At 28.6% G+C, this 17,666-nt stretch overlaps 1 protein-coding gene across 1 annotated transcript in view; it reads left to right on the forward strand.

Annotated features, from left to right (window-relative positions):
• Positions 1-9,255: 9,255 nt before the first annotated feature.
• The window catches only part of LOC132935054 (uncharacterized), a 38,747-nt gene continuing 30,336 nt past the window's right edge, over positions 9,256-17,666 (forward strand). The window contains exon 1 of the mRNA XM_061001505.1: positions 9,256-9,778. The gene's annotated coding sequence lies outside the window, so the exon portion shown is untranslated. The remainder of the gene's footprint in view (positions 9,779-17,666) is intronic.

A 17,666-nucleotide genomic window follows, 5' to 3' on the forward strand; every position in this document is an offset into this window, starting at 1 on the left:
TATACAATAGTATATGATATTACCTACCAACATTTTTATTATAGTTTATTAATATGTAAATGTACAGTTATTTTAAAGGTTAATATTATTCAAATCATTATCATTCGTACAAATTAAGTAATTTCGTGAAAAATATTACGTCGCGTCATAAAGATCATAATATGTATATTGTATATATTAAAATACCTACTAATTTAAATATTATTTCCAAAATCCTAGACACATTAGTTTGTGCAACTGATTGTCAAATTTCATCAAACTTGTTTTGTCATGGGACGCCTTAAATTGAATATAAAACTGTCACCCCCCCCCCCCCCCCCCCCCAGGGTCTAGAATTATTTTTTGTCCAAAAAGTCACTAATAACCTTAAAAATAGGTCTTTGTTCGGGAAAATTTAAACAGGGCCCTCGATTACCTTTTTATGTAAACTCGGCACGATGAAATATAATAATCACAACATAATTTGATCTGAAAATAACAAATAACGTATATAACACGAATGTAATAATATATATTTATATAATTCAATATAATTTAATCTGTTATAGCAAATTTGAATATTTTTTTAATAATATGAAAATGAAGATAAAACGAAATAATGTATAGAATATAATGAGAATCACTGCCTCGTTGTATCACACCCTCCCCCCCTCCATACCATCAGATGTCTGCATAAGACTATAGGTACTTTCCCGTCGGAAAGTTGTGTTATCCCGGTGGTTAACAAGATCTGAAGATTGCACCACCCACAATTGCTCTATAGGTATATACACCTAATAACGCAATTGTGTGTGCTCCTCTCGTCTGGCCATCTTATCCTCGTGAAACGAGAGTTTTAACTATTGATGTATTTGTTCCTAATTAGAGTGTATTTCTTCATTGAGTAGGTAACTATAATGGACGTATTCAATTTGAATTTAATGATTAAGTATTGCATATGAAAAACGGTTCTGAGCAGAGACGTCTATCAGCTTATATTCTAAGTCACTTACCTACAAATTTAATTAAATATTTATTTATATTACTTTTATAGTAATTTGTATAATATCACTAAAATTATTACATTTCTAACCGATATTAACCTCATAAATAAATTTTAGCATTGTACAAATCTTGCTCCGTATTTTTAAGACCAATACAATTTATAATTAATTTTTTTTTTCTTTTTCCTCTAATTTTACTTTTATCTCTTTTACACTAAGATAATGACTGGTGATGTTGAAGCCTTATTTCGAATAAAAAAAAAAGTAATATGGTACTTATGTTAAATTAATTTTCGAATTTACTACTTTATTGATTACCTATTATAAACTAATTTCTAATGTCTATATAACACTGTGATAATAATTTTCATGAATTCAAGGAATTTTATGAAAATTAAAACTTCAAACTCATACAAAAAAAAACCGTTCATATGTATTTATAATATATTTTTTAAATTGCTATAAGAACAAGTAACAACTTATATAGGATTTTTTTATTAAATTACCAAAGTTTATAACTAATCCCAACACTATGAAAAAAAACACAAATCAAAAGTAAGTACTATATACATTTTTCTTATTAGAATATTAAAAAAGTTGAGTGTAATTTCACAAATACTTTTATGAGCGCCTGAAATTTAAATGTTGACGAATTGATTTTTTGATAACATTTTCAAACTATTTAAACTAAATTCAAGCTATTCGTAAACATTTGAAATAATTGAATTTTTTTAGTTTTTTAAGTGTCAATACAATTGTAGTCTTGAAAATTGAATATAAGATAAATTGTTCTTATATCATGCATATTATTTTCTATGCGTTTGAAGTTAAAATTTTGACGAATTTTGATATTACTTGGTGTATTTTGAATAGTTAGGTAGTTCAGTCCAATTTATCATCATGGAAGTAACAAGTACTTACTTTTAAGAACAATTTATCCGATTGGGTAAAAATCTTAGACTCTATATATTTTTAATTAGGCATATAGTTTCATACACTTTTAGAAAAAAATTATAATAATTTAATTTATAATGAAAATGATAGGTAGATACACAAAATATTAGGTTAATATAATAATAATCGTTGAAATAATTATTTTTATTTTTGATTCATTATCTATTAAAAAATAATTTGAAATATTCAGGGCTAACAATATTTATTGATAGTTGTTTATATGTTGTTTATATTATCACGTATGTAATAAATAATATCATTAACATTTAACACGCGCTGTTTTGATGATGTATGACGCATGACATGAATCTTTAAGATGTTCAACGATGTAATTATATTATCGCATTGTTACCGATGGGCAATGGTACACAATACGTATACATAAGTATATTATCTATGTTACGGACAAAAGTTGAAACCAGGCAACCCTCAGAAATCTCCTGGTAGTACCTATATACCTATGTACATATATACCTATGCAAGAACAAAAATAAATCTTTGTACCCCAGATAACGAATTCTGAATACTCGCTGTTCTCAATGGCATTTTGTTGTTAAGCCCATCCTTGCTATAATGCGTACTAATTAATTGTTCTTTGCACTCAACTCTTTCATTTCTATGGATGCATAATATATGCGTCCAACGTGAGCAACTCTGTGGTGCTATGAACGTATTATATGAATTCCATCATTATAAAAAAAAAAAAGATGGGTAAGTGGATGTCGCTCTGCTGTACAGTAGATTACAAATGGGTCACTGTAATGGATGGTGTTAAATTTGAATTCAATGACATAATATCATTGTATAAGAAAAACGATTCTGAACGAAAACGGTCAGTCAGCCTATGATATTACCTGCAAGTATATTTGATGATATTATTGTGAATAAAGTAATTTATATAGTATAACCTTTTTACGTGGAGCCTTGTTTTCAATTTTCAATCCTTAGCTATAAAAGTTGAACATTTTATAATTTTTTAACTACAAAATAATTATTAAATTTTAAATTTGATACATTTTGTTAAAATTTGAACTTTAAATGCTTATAAAAAAAAATAATGCTTATGTATTTTTAATATTTTTCAACTGCTATTAGAACGATATATCGCACACCCAGAAGAAGAACGACACAACTCAAATATAATAATTATACAGTACAGGTAAAAATCATAATGGCTAAAATTTAAAATTAACATAAAAATTTAAGTTCTCATTCTACATACTTGGTATTTACACCAATAGATTCAAATTCATATTCTCTATCAAACATGTATTCTACAAATTTAAAAAAGTTTTGGGCCTAATATTTAAATTAGTTATGTTTATTTTACTTTTTATTTTTTTTATCATACCCTTTGAGTTGGGTCTATTTGTAATAACTAAGAGAACACGTACTATTACTTTATAATATGATTGTTGGGTTACAATATCATATTTTATTTAATATTTCGTAAGTTTAAAAATACATCAATTTAAGTCATAAGTCGTAAGTAGAAAATAAGTAGAAAATAAAAATAAATATTTAATATAAATAATTTGTACAACATAAAAAGTCATAAAATGCCATGCTTAAAATTTGAATAATACTGTTGAAATAATTATGATATAGTTGGGGTATTAAATTTTGCTTACAGAAGTCTAGCAAATCAGATTTTTTCGCTGCACTTATTTCAGGTGGACAGTCGTAAGCTATTTTAAGTACCAAACTGTTGAAATTGTTATTGCGTGTTTCTCTCCTAACCTAATAAAGTAATAAACAATACAATTTAAAAAAATAAGTTCTTTGGATTTTATTATATTAATAAATTTAAATTATAATCACCTTGACTATTTGGTAATCCATGTTGTTAAATAATGTTCTTAGTTTCAATGTGTATGGATTTGCTTTGTCGACACGAATTTCTTTAATGTCATTCCACACAACTTTTTTACCATTTACATCCATGTTAAAATTTGAACCGATATCTTTGCTTAAATCATTAAAATTGAAAAAATCTTCAGTAGACATTTCTTTTACGGTGTATGGTTTTCCTTTTTGTTTTGCCGGCTCAATAACTGCTACCCATTGAGACGGTACATAGATCGGGCCACTTCGGAGTACCAATTTTTTTTGACGTTCTATTACTGAATGCATAGAGTCTCCTTCATTTTGTGTGTAACCCACGATTAGAAACTTGTGACGAATTTTATTGATATTTAATACTAATGATGCGTATAAATATAAACATGCAATAAATTTATTTTTATTTTGTCCAGAACAGTTGTCAGAATAAAATATTATATCTGCTAAATTATTTTCAGTACCATTAAATTCATTACGTATAAAATCCAATAAACAAGTAGCAATTTCATTTGCACCCCGGTTTGCTATTGTTTCATTCCAAACGTAACACGTTCCTTCTCCGTTCTTCATATTATAAATTGTAAAGTTGTATGTTGCTAATCGTCTTTTGTAATAAAAGCTTGATACTTCACCGTCAGGTGCAATCAATATAGCTTGTAAATCAAAACAAGCGGTAAACTGAAAACCATCAATTGCTTTTTGTTTATCATCTTCTTTTTCCTTAACGAACAGCATTTTTTTCAGAAAGATGAAGATTTTGCAATAATTCTATTTTGTCAGTTTTATTTTCTGTGTTTTTGTACGATTCGCAAGTATTACATAGATCTTTTTTTGGTACAAAAAAACCAATATTGTAATTATAATTAAAAATATGTTGATACATAGCGAGATTAGACCATTTTTGCATACCTTGTTCTTTACGATATTCTACGTACATTCTGTACATTTTTCCTACATTTAAATTTCCAGCAATATAAGTTCTTGTAGACTGCTTTCTGAGATAATGTAACTCAATTGTCGGAAAAAGTTCTGTGTTTTTGTATCGAATGTTTAATATTTGAATCAAGTGATTTTTGGTATATTATCAGGAGCCTTATATTACATTTTCACGCTTTTTTACCCAACAAATAAAATTTTGTTGATATTTATAAAAAAAAAAAACTGAAAAAATTGAAAACTGACAATGTCCGTAAACAGCTCAAAAAGAGTCAAATTATTTTTAAAATTGTATCCTGTACAGAAAATGCTAGTACTTACCAACATTCAGTGAAATTTTCAAGTATCTACAGTCATACGTTTTTTAATTACAAGAAAATAAGAAAATCGTTACACGAGAAATCTAGTGAATATATCAAATGTTGTAAAAATATGAATTTCAAACGCTCATAAAAATTTAATTTGACTTTCTTGTAGACATTTTTTTTTTTGATAAAGGTAGATAAACTTATAGATAATCTTGTATTACATTTTCAAATCTTAGATTGAAAAAGAAAAATTTTTATGAATTCTTAACTCAAAATAATTTGCTAATTTTCCTATTTTGTCAAGATTTGAACTTTAAATGCTTATAAATAAAAACTGTCACTAAGGATTTTTAATATTTTTCAAATGTCATTGTAACAATATAGTAAGAGCCTTTTTGATAAAATCCTTTACTGATATACAAAAAAAGAAGAGACTTAAATAAATAGCAAAAAATTATTAGACCGTGAACGGCGTGAACGTGAGCTATAATCTTAGATTAAACACGTTACATGAACCATCATTCGAGATCATCCTTAGAGTGTTATTTTTTCTCAAGAGAACGTGTATCGAATTCCATGAAAGGGATGAAGTTTCATAAGTCAGAGTCAGGTATGACGACTTTTTTACTATAGTCAACAGGATAACTACTATATTTGTATATAATATTATAGACATATACATGTCATCGATTCAAAACCAAAACTCAAAACTATCTTGAAATATCATATTGTTCGGGAGCGCAATTTTGAACTTCAAACTATAATATATTGATTGATTTTTAATGATTGTCAAAATCTAAAAATGAACTAAGTTGTTCTGCAATCTGCGTCAAGCATTAAAATTTGTTTTGTTCTAAGCAAAACTTAACGTAAAAAAAAATGTAAAATATTTTAGTTAAAAACCAAATTTGTCTATAGATACATAAATTAGGTGCTTATATAGTTAATACCTATGTAATTTTTTTATTTAGTTTGACCTATTTTATTCTAAACTAAATATGTGTACCCTGGAAAAAAATGCTGTAAATGAATGAGGATGTGTTGTGATGTTAAATCCAAAATAATAGGATGGTAGATACTATTTTTTACACAAATCACAAAATCACAAATTGTATAACTTACAGATTAATATTAAAACAATTGAATTTTATAGAAATTGGACCGAGAACGTAATCAATACGCATAAGATAATTAAAACGTATCACGTTATAGGTAATATTATAAGTTATAACTTATAATGTTGCATCTTGCAAGACTCAAGTGTGGCGATGAGAGTATAAAATAACTACACGTTTGAAGATACTCATTGTATAAGCTTAGCATTAGGTACTGTTGTACTGAATACTGATACAGTGATGCAGTATGCCATAATCAGTAGGTATGCACTAATCACCATTGTTTGATGGCAAAATGTATAGTATTTTATATTATTTAGAAGGTAGGTACCTAGGTAATAAAATACATAAATGGCAACTGATAAAACGTATGCTCAATGTCATTGGTAAAACTGTCAATAATCCATAATTGGTGTCTATGAAACCATATACTATTAATCAGTTATTCTGTGGAATAGTACCTACTAGGAGTAATTTTTAGAATTTTTTACAAATATTGATAATATTTTTTAGTATGTACTTTTGATATTTTATTTATTATAATGAGAAATCATTTTTGTGAGACTGACTGTTTTCAATTTTCATACAACCACTTATTTTCAAACCTTGGCCGTCTCACACAATGTTCACCATAAGAAATATAACAATAAATGTATTTTCATCCACTAGGAAAAAAAAACTAATTTCCCAGAAATGAAACCCATTTTATTGCGTAGTATTATCTATATAAGTGATTATTCATGGTTTTGGTATCTTATTATTTGAAATAAATATGTAAATATGTAGTCAGTAGTGGGTATAGGTAATACAATGAATAATATATATAATGTTACTCTAAATACTTTAAAAAATATTTTATACTTAGTTTGGAAAAAAATTTTGTTCTATAGGTAGGTATTTATTATTTTTTTATTTTGAAAGAAATAAAATGCTCAATTACGTATAACTTTACTGAAAAAGTGAAAACAGATGCAGTTTTAGCATTTAGTAGTACCTAATTCTTACGACATGGTTTCTTACTAACAAATAGCGTTATTTTAATATTTTGTACAATATCATTGTCCGTAAGTATGCATCACTTGAATCGATTATAGGTACAAAATATACTAGAAATATAACACAGGTCAACAGCGGAATCGTGATGACGAGCAGAATGAAGAAAACAGGTTTTCTATGTGATTGTAAAATGCATAACTAACATTGATAATATTATTCTAAATTCTTGTAGGTCCTAACAAAAAAATAAACCTACCTAATTTATAGTCGAATGTCTTGCGACCGAGGACGGGCTAATAACCTGATAGGAACTTTTCTCGTCGAGTTTATTCAAGTTCAGTGACACGAAATTATGGTAATTCGTATTATGTAAATACGAGAAAGTTGTAAAAGTGACAAGCTCGGTGGTTCGTGAAATTCTCAGATGCGTACATGTTCAAAACCAAATTTGGTTAAGTGCACGAATAAAAATACAGCCTGCTATAAAACATCGAACTCGATAACACTATTATATAGCGGTATACGAGTTATTCGTGGAATATTAATTGGATAATAAAAATAAAAATAAAACATTAATTTTGTCGATACGTTTCTTGATAATGAATTGTATTCGCCTACGACGTAGCTATAATTAATAAGGATAAAAAAAAAATCGTACCTGTACCTAAGTCGTAATATTATAACACTGGTTTCAACACCGGGCCCGACTGCAGGTGCAGCGTGCATAATATTATTATAATAATATCATATTACCACCATACCTATACATAATAATATTATATTCACTGCCGTCTTCGCAAGTTGTTGTGCCGCGGCATGTGGCGGTAACCGGAACTGGCGGGGCGGAGAACCGCTGTGACCGTCTCGCGTCTCCCCCCCCCCACACCGCAACCACCACCACCGCCACGCACCCGGTCACTATAATATGATGTGATCACGTCTTATTGCAGTATAATAGTACGATTAGAAATATTGGTAGGTAACTTTTACTGGGTAATTAGTAATAACGATAACAATGCGAGCGCGTAGGTACCAACAATGCGACTGTATATAACGCGTGCGATACATACGACTCTATCGCGTACGCTCTCCAACTTCTAACATAATAATGTTATAAACCTACACCTAAAAATATGATACCGTGATCATGTGCCAATCAACGATGATGATAAATGAACAGCTATAATATCACTATAATATTAATATTATATTATGACCGTGTCGGTTCTCCCGCACTATAAATTTGTTAGCCGGGCCGCGTCGTAAGGCATGATAATACGATATAGGTAAAAGTGCACGGTGAAAAAAAGGCAGGGGATGCGCGGCGGTCACGACATGTAAGGTTCAGCCGTGGCGCGCCGCTCCGGCGCGTCACCGTCACGTTCGGCCGGCCACGCCGCACGCCACTACATGCGATAATACGCGCGCACACCGCAGACGATACATCGTCCACCCGGCGGCGTCGGCAGTCTTCCGTGGCCGGCCAGCGTCCGAATGACGACGACAAGAGAAGAAAGAAGAGGAAAAAAGTCGGGTGCGCGTAGGTAATACGATTCACACGCATCCCACCGCCTCGACCGCCACCACCACCCCACTCATGCCAAAGATGATTCTCGCGTATGTAATATTACGCGCGTTTCGTGTGTGTACAAAATAAAATATATTATAATAATATTATCATTCTAGCATCCGCGCAATAGCACCTAACCATAAACATAGGTAGTCGTACGACGTCTTGATATTTTATGGGTGGTTTATTTATTTACTGAAGGTGCGCGCATGTTATAACATTACAATGACATAATATATATATTTAGGTACGTATAATAATACCCATACGGTAATGCATGTACCTATATCACTAAACTAATATTAATAGGTGTACGACGTATGTGCACGTGACACGCGTTTTCAAAATATATTTTATTAAACGCACCGAGGTATATACCTGCTACGGGTACGTACCGCGGTATATAAGATTATTATTATTATTATTATTACATGACGTTATACGCACAGGTATTAGATACCTCTACTCCGACGGCCGCCGCCGAGCGCGAGCGCCCGCGCGTGTGAGTGTGTTGTTGGTTACGTGTATTCGTTCGGTCGCCCCACCATCGGACGGGTTTTGTTTTGTTGTCGTGTGTATGGTTTTTTTTCCACCGCCGCCGCCGCGGAGAGAGAGCTTGCTGGCCTACTCTGTAACCACACCGTTTGCCAGCAGTGTACCAGCGACGTGTAATACGGCCAGTAAGTTGTTATACGATATTGCACTCATTATTGTTGTTGTTTTGGCTGTTATCATCGCCATCGTCGTTTTGGTCATTTTCGTCATTATTTTGTTAAAATATATTATATTACACGCACAGTGCGTCAGCGTGTACCGCCGTGAAATTGTCGCGGGCGATATTTATTTTGATAATTTTCCCGCCGAATCATGAGAAAAATGTGACGACCCGTCGCTCGTATACCACACTCAAGACGACCGCGGTTTGAAGCTGTTTCACGAACTTAAAAGCTTCGAGCACTGTTATCAACCATACCTGACAGAGTGGACGATTGCGCGCGAAGACCGACGGTTATCGTACGCGGCACCGTCCTACTGCAGCTGCTGCTGCCACTCTGTGCCTATATCGTATCATTAGTAAGTAAAAAAACGCTTTTAAAATTCACTTTTATGGAAAAAATTATGCTATCACGATTATATGATGATACATCGATGGTACCTATATTATGGTTATATACTACGTAATACTTGACAAAATGACTGTCAACATCTCACGCATAATATCGATGCCATCGCTACAATTCGTTTTTTACATAATAATATACAATATGTTATCATCATATGGAGGTAAAAAAAAATAATAATAATATCGGGGTAAGTATCTGATACACGCTAGAATGTAAACTATTTATAGCTTAAATATGTAGAATTGTTTATAGTATATAATATAGTGTTGTAGTTGTAGGTATGTAGTTGTATGTATACGCATAAACGCATTACGTCCGCTCAGGTTTTTTTTTCTGTTGTGAAATTTGGAAAAAGTTTTCTCGCACCGACGAGCGTTGCGTTTCAAATTTCCATGCCAACCGGCGGGTCGCGGACAAACGTTTGTGTGTGTGTGTGTGTGTGTGTGTGTGAGAGAGAGTGTGTGTGCGCGCGCGTTTGTCGTGTGCGCGCGCGCGTAGCGTCCGAGTCGCGTATAAAATATGTGGTCCGCTTGTGTGTGCATGTGGGCGGGAGCGTACCACCGTCCTTCGCAACGATTTCCGACTGCTAATCAATTGCATTAAAAACCAAAAAAAAAAAAAAAAACCAAATAAATAATAATATTAAAAAATACCAACGTCACCGAGTCACTCTTTTTCCAAAACACATCGCCGCGCTTGACCCTGCAGCTCGCTGGTCGTCCACTAGTTTCGCAACACGTAAAACGATAATATATTCGATTTAGGTATACGTCTATCGACGTATATAGTGGTCCCACTGGTCATGGTGCGTACGGAATGAGAAAAAAAAAAGAGTCCACTCCTCGTTGTTATAACACACGTGTACCGTATACTGTATAGTTAGGTTCCTACCTATAACTAATAATACAGGTTTCGTCGCGCCCGCACGCACAACGGACCTCCGTAAAATTCCAATATAATATTATTATTATTAATATTATGCATTTTAAACAATTTATTATTGATTACACTTTGGCCGTATGCAAACACTGACGCATCTGCAACAACATCATCGGTTTTATTTTTTCGAAAATCGACCGTTTATGTTTTTTTTATGGGTGTCCGCACGAAACACGCGAATTTATATACACACTATTGCGCGTGTCCGACGTATTGTGCAGTATTACACAGGTACGTGTTAAAATCCGTTCGTTTTAAAACCGTCAAACGGTGTACAATTGAACCATTATTTTTAAGTCGAATTTTTAGTTTTGTTACGCCCTGTCACGTCCTGTATATCTACCGTGCAATCTATTTATTTTAAATATCCGTATTCCAAAAAAATATATTAAATAATAGTATGGTGATCCAATATACAAATTACATAGCTTACTGCAATATTACGTTCAGTATCTATTAATAGGATTGCATACATTATTAAATTCGCTAAACTTGTATAAAAACAATATTATTTGTATAATATATTTTTGATAATGTCATATTCCTATGTATTATAAGTTTAAAACATTAAATTGAATAAATAAAACGCCATCTCATTGTTCTCATTGTTATGGCTCATTAGCTATTAACTTATATAAGTAACTATTATTAGTGTAAATGTCATTCTATTATAAAACAAATTCAAAATTATGTCAAGTTAAAATATTTTTGTTTATCATAAAGAAAAGCAATATATTTTAACTAAATATTCATGATTATTTGATTAGTTAGTATAATTTACTTTTATATTTGTCCCGAACCACATAAAGTTTAGGTTCTAATCAATGCAACATTATAAACAAATACCTAATACCTTAATGTCCTATTATTTTTCGGATACCACATTTTTAGGAACAAAAGTACCTATAACAAAAGTTTTTTTAAGCACAACTATTGATTAGAAATGTATTGTATAATGTACATTTACAATAATTCGTAAAAATCTGTTTCTGTAGTCTGTAGGTATGTAAAATTACCACAAGTTCATTATATATCGTATTATTTCATCATAGATTTTACATTATTTCATTATTTGATTTAAAATTAGTAAGCTATTTATAATGATAAATGATAATAAATAAATATACTAAGTATATAGGTAATAAGTAATTAGATTAGTATATTTACCTATTATAGTTAGGCGTGTGGAATTTTGATAAAATCTTAACATTTACCTACCTATGTATTTTCTTTTTGTAAACTATATAGGTTTTAACATTTTCAAAAAGAATATTATCTATGGTACCTCGAAAGGTTTTTATTGATATTTTAATTTTGAAACAAATTATGAGAATTTTGCATTTTAAATTGTAAATTGTGTTTAAATACGCTAATAACTTGCTTTAAATTAAAATATAAAAAAAAAAACTTTTTAAAAGACGCCCTGGATAATATTCTTACCTTTAAGTTTGATAATAAGTCATATCACTCTATTATTAAAAATAACAGAGTAAACAAATTCTTCTGAACGTTATATTTTACATATTATGTGTTAGTGAGACGGAGACGACTGCACATGATTCGTTTACAAAAATCCAAATGAAATGACGAGGAACATTTTCAACTTCTGATTTTCTTATATTACCTATATAATACATTAATTAATTAAAGATTTGTTAGGTTAGGTTAGATTAGGTTAATATTTATTTTATACGTTTTAGATTTTTTTTCAATTTGGTAATGATGACTGACGAGTACTAATACCGAGACTAATAATGTATAGTGACATAGTGTATACCCTTTATCTACTATTACATTTGACAATTTCAAGTTACATATATCTATAATATATTTATTGTATACCTAATATTATTCTTATAGGTATAATATAATAGGTATCTGCTAATGTAATATATTATAACATTGGTACCTACATTTTATTTCATATTTTAATGTTGTAAATTAAACCTTCCCACAACCATCTAAATTCTTAATATAGAACACATCGCATTAAGGTTGATTTTATAGGATTAAATGTTTCCAATATCTGGCAATTTACTTTGAAAAGTTGAACGGGAGATTCAAAAATTATATTTAATTTTGATCCATCCCAAATCCTAATGCATGTTATTTAATTTTGTTTTTAAAATGTTGTATGAATGATTTCGATCAACAATATTGGATATTAATAATTTACAAGGAAATCGCAATAAAAATATAACAAAGTGATTATAATTTTAAAATTTTTATGTGATACCATTTATATGGCATATATTATATTATTAAAACGGCAATGTGAATTGTGAGTGAAACTTAAATATTTGGACGGATGTTCAAAGCGATAAAAATAATTCACTGACAAAAGAATATAAATTATAATATTATAGCGGTATTTTAAAATTAACAATAAGTAATAGAATAAAAGAAAATAGATTGAGGTAGTCAAGGAAATCAAAATAAATGTAAGACGAGAGAGGAATATGAAAATAATACAAACCTATTGAACAATAATAATAATAATATATTATAAAACATAAAACTATGTATTTTGGTAGGTATAGGTACATTATTTATTTTCTAAATCTCTGTTATAATTATGATACATACACTTAAATATTATCAAAAATATTTTTCTTATTTTAAATATATTTCAAAGTGTTTATCTTTGTTTGATGATTCTGGCTGAAATTAATCCAAAAGATTAAGACAATTAAGTACATGCCGTTATAAGTACTACAGCGTTGTTTTTTTAATATTTACTAGGTAATATTGTAATTTATTTTAAAGGTGCATATTATTTTATTATGAGTAAATTGACAATATAACTATATAATTGGGCAGATGAATAAACAAATTGAAAACTATTTGTACGAATACAATTGTAATAAAGATGGTCAGTGTATACTAGCCTGGTGATTAAATTATACATTTCTTCATTAATAAAATATTTTTTTTTTCAATATTGTTTACAGTTGATGACAAAAGTATACTGACCACCAGACCAAATAAATATTTTTAGGTAGCTACTCACTTGTGACCGTTACGTTTGTTGGGTTACATTGGGGTTAGGTAACTAGATAATTTGGCGCGAATCGTTTATACACGCACAATACGGATGATATTCGACCGAGTTTACGTAATCGAGTTGGTTCCGACCAACAGTATAGGTAGGTAACTAATTGTCAATTGAGCATAACGATGGACAGTTTTACTTTCTATATCATACAAATAACCGTTTGACTTCATCTTACGTATGCACTTTTATCACTGGAAATAACAATTTATCTATTAAAAAATGTATTTTTAAGTTGTCTTTTCATTAAGTTATAATTATTTCCAATTGCATACATACCTATTTCAACAATAAATTGCGCCAACACATTTATGTCTTAAACACCATTTACCTGTTGCACATACTAAAACAATAACACATATTATACATATATTATATATATAAAGATATGTGTATTACATTTCACAATAAATAAATAAATTCTTAATTGTATGTGTCACGTGAGATGTTTTCTTTTTTCTTTTTAGGAATGACTGATCATTCGCATAGCATAACATAACATTAAAACCATAACGTAATGATTTAAAACTATAATTTATAGTTATACTAAGGATACATTTAATGCTAACCAGCTGAGTTAAATAATTTTAATTAAAATATATGAACTCAATATAATTGGTTTTAAAAAGTATCTAAATTAATAATAATTTATATTTTATATCATACAATTTAAAGCCATATAATATTAATTTATGACTATAATTGATGAACATTATAATTAATTTTAATAGAACTTCTCACTTCTAATAAACTAAAATATGTGTTTGTCACATTTTTAAATGTAAATGTTATATTACTAATTAAGGTATATTTTTTTTATATACTTACGTTCTTATAGTATCTTGTAGTTCTTAACTTTTTAGTTATTATAGTAGTATGTTCTATCTATGTACCTGTGTATAGTGTATACATAACATATCTATATTCTACAACACGGTTCTTGATAAGTGATTATACAAATTATATCACTAATTAATGTAGCTATCTAGTTTTTTTAATGTGTGTCTATATAATAATTTTTAATCATAAAAGATTATCGAAAATGTATGATTAGATAGTCACAAAATAACTAAAAAAAAAAATCAAAAAAAACTTATAATAATATCATATAAAAATATCATATAGGTATATACTTAAAACTAAATTTTTTTTTTTTCAAATGACATGAGAGACTCAAGCCATAAAAAAAGGAAGTCATAGTACATACATAATTTAAATTTGGGGCTACATGCCTATACCTAAATTTGTTTTTTAAAATAAATATTTAATGTCTAGCACATTAGGTACCTATTATTATTGTATAGCACATTAATTATTAATAAATACCTAATAACAGAAAAATCCCGGAACAATTATTGTTTGATTCTTCTTGTAATTATTTTATGATTAAAAAAATGCGAATTGAATAAATGTGTATAATATCAATACTATGATTAAAATAATTGTGTAATTTTGTAAAAAAAGTTGAGTGACCAATGTCATAATGTTGACAAAAATCGCCAAAATTACGAACATTTGAAAATAATTTTGAGTTAAGTTCATAAATATTTTTTTTTTATATCTAAGATTTGAAAATTGAATATAAAATTGTCTACTTTTAACAAAAAAAAAAAGTTTACAGCAAAGTAATTAATTTTGACTACCCGTAAACTAACGATTTCTCATTGAAACGATTTTCTTTTTTTGTTGTAATTTAAAGAAAAACAATGGTAGAGACCTACATAATATTTTCACTGAATTTTTATGTTAGCATTTTCTATACAAGATAAAATGTTGATCCTTTTTTAAATATTTATAAACATAAGAAATTTTCGATTATTTTTTAGTTGTGTTTCTATAAATATCGATAAAAACATTTTTTGTTGATTTTTGATTCATTGTAATTTACAATTATTTTAAATACAAATAAATATGCATCTGGAATCATTAATATCTTTATTTTTTTAAGTAAATAACTTATCACCAAAGTTTAAAAGTTAACCTCATCAGACTATTTAGTACTTAGTAGACAGCCAAGTATTCATGTTTGGTTAAACAGTGTTTAGTATACATCATTTTATTTCTTTTCACCTCTGATTGAACAATATTTCTTCTGTTCATAATTTGCATATGGGTTTAACAACCTATAAATTGAGGACAATTATTATAAGATTTATTTCAATGTCACAATCATCCTCGTAAATTGCTTTAAAGACTATTTTAACGATGGCAATATCATCAAAACATCATATACCATTAGATACCTACGTCCTACGTATTCCTAATATTATACATTATTATAAAAATAATTTTAATACATTTTTTGTATTGAAATAGTTTCTTCAGAATAATAATTGTTATCAGTAATAAAATAACTTCTTAATTAGGTTGTCTGTGTCAACAATTGTAATGTTTATACTTAATTTCATAAAGATAATAGTAGGTCATTCATGAATCATGAGTTATTTTTTTGTGATAAACAAAGACTATATAATATATTATAATAGAATAAATATAATAATAATACATTTCTTGGTACAAATCTATTTTTTATAAGATTTTATAACGCACATTTTATTGATTACGAAATTCGGTCAAAACATTAAATAGGTCATAGTCATACAATAATATAATATCAATAATTCTATATCTATAAATAATTAAACAGTAAATATATCCAGTTAGATTTATACGAATGAAAACTATAAATTAAATATATTTAATTTGTTTTGAATTATAATTATAATATGTAGTAGTTAATATTAAGTAAATAAATATCAAATAAATAAAAAAAATATTAAATAAACATAATATTATTAAATTATTAAATAAATAATAAATATTAAGTACCTAACTAATATATAATATGCAATGTGATACAAGTCAACCAAGATTTTAAAATTTATTGTTTTTAAAAATTAAGTATAATATTATTGTTATTCTTAAATTATGACTGACATATAAACGGATATTTAATAGAATAAAATACATTAGGTAATAAATTATTTTTCAATTATATATCTATACTTTGAATTGGTCTATAATGCAATATAATAGGTAATATTTCAAGCTGCATATTTTACAATTTGAAGTATACCTATTACCTATATGGCTATATCACGCGTATGTGTAGTAAGCATGTATAACTTACTCCATGAAACTCATTGTAGTATGCAAACTAAAAATAAATGGTAAGTCCTTTTACAATACGACAAGAATTAATATACCTTTGGTATTTGATCATCGATATTTAATGATAGAAGACAATCGTTTCTTGGATATTTGGTTACAAACTATTCAGTACAAACAGAAAACAGTGGTTATAATAATTAATTAGCATTTGAAGCTACATAACGAAACATCGCTTATATTAATATAGGTGTATACCTACTATAGACAATTAACCATGTCATTGCAAGTGGGCTGGGGTTAATAAATTACACTCATCGGGTCAAATGACTAAAATGTAATGTACCTTAGACCCTATAATTGCACGCGCCTATAATGTGTCAGAGAGAAGCAATTTTATTGTCTTCGGAAACCAGCATGTAAATTAACTCACTAGTTTAAATTATATTTAAAACCGTTTTCTGAGTAAAACATATTTTAAACTGGAATAGGTAATGACAGTGTTAGGTACCGGTGTGCCATCATAAATTAATTTCAAGTAATGTTGTCATTTTTAAATATCCAAGTGGGTATTTTACTCTAGCTCTGTCTCAAAAAAAAAATAACAATAATAATAATTTGTATAACTTGCAAGTAAACATAAAAATAAACATAATCTATATAAATAAATTTAAATATATTGTACTTACTCCGTTATAATTTTCCTAACGAGAAAAATAAATAGGTAGATGTTAAATCT

The sequence above is a fragment of the Metopolophium dirhodum genome, chromosome 1 (genome assembly GCF_019925205.1).
Source record: "Metopolophium dirhodum isolate CAU chromosome 1, ASM1992520v1, whole genome shotgun sequence".
In the NCBI taxonomy this organism is placed as follows: Eukaryota; Metazoa; Arthropoda; class Insecta; order Hemiptera; family Aphididae; genus Metopolophium; species Metopolophium dirhodum.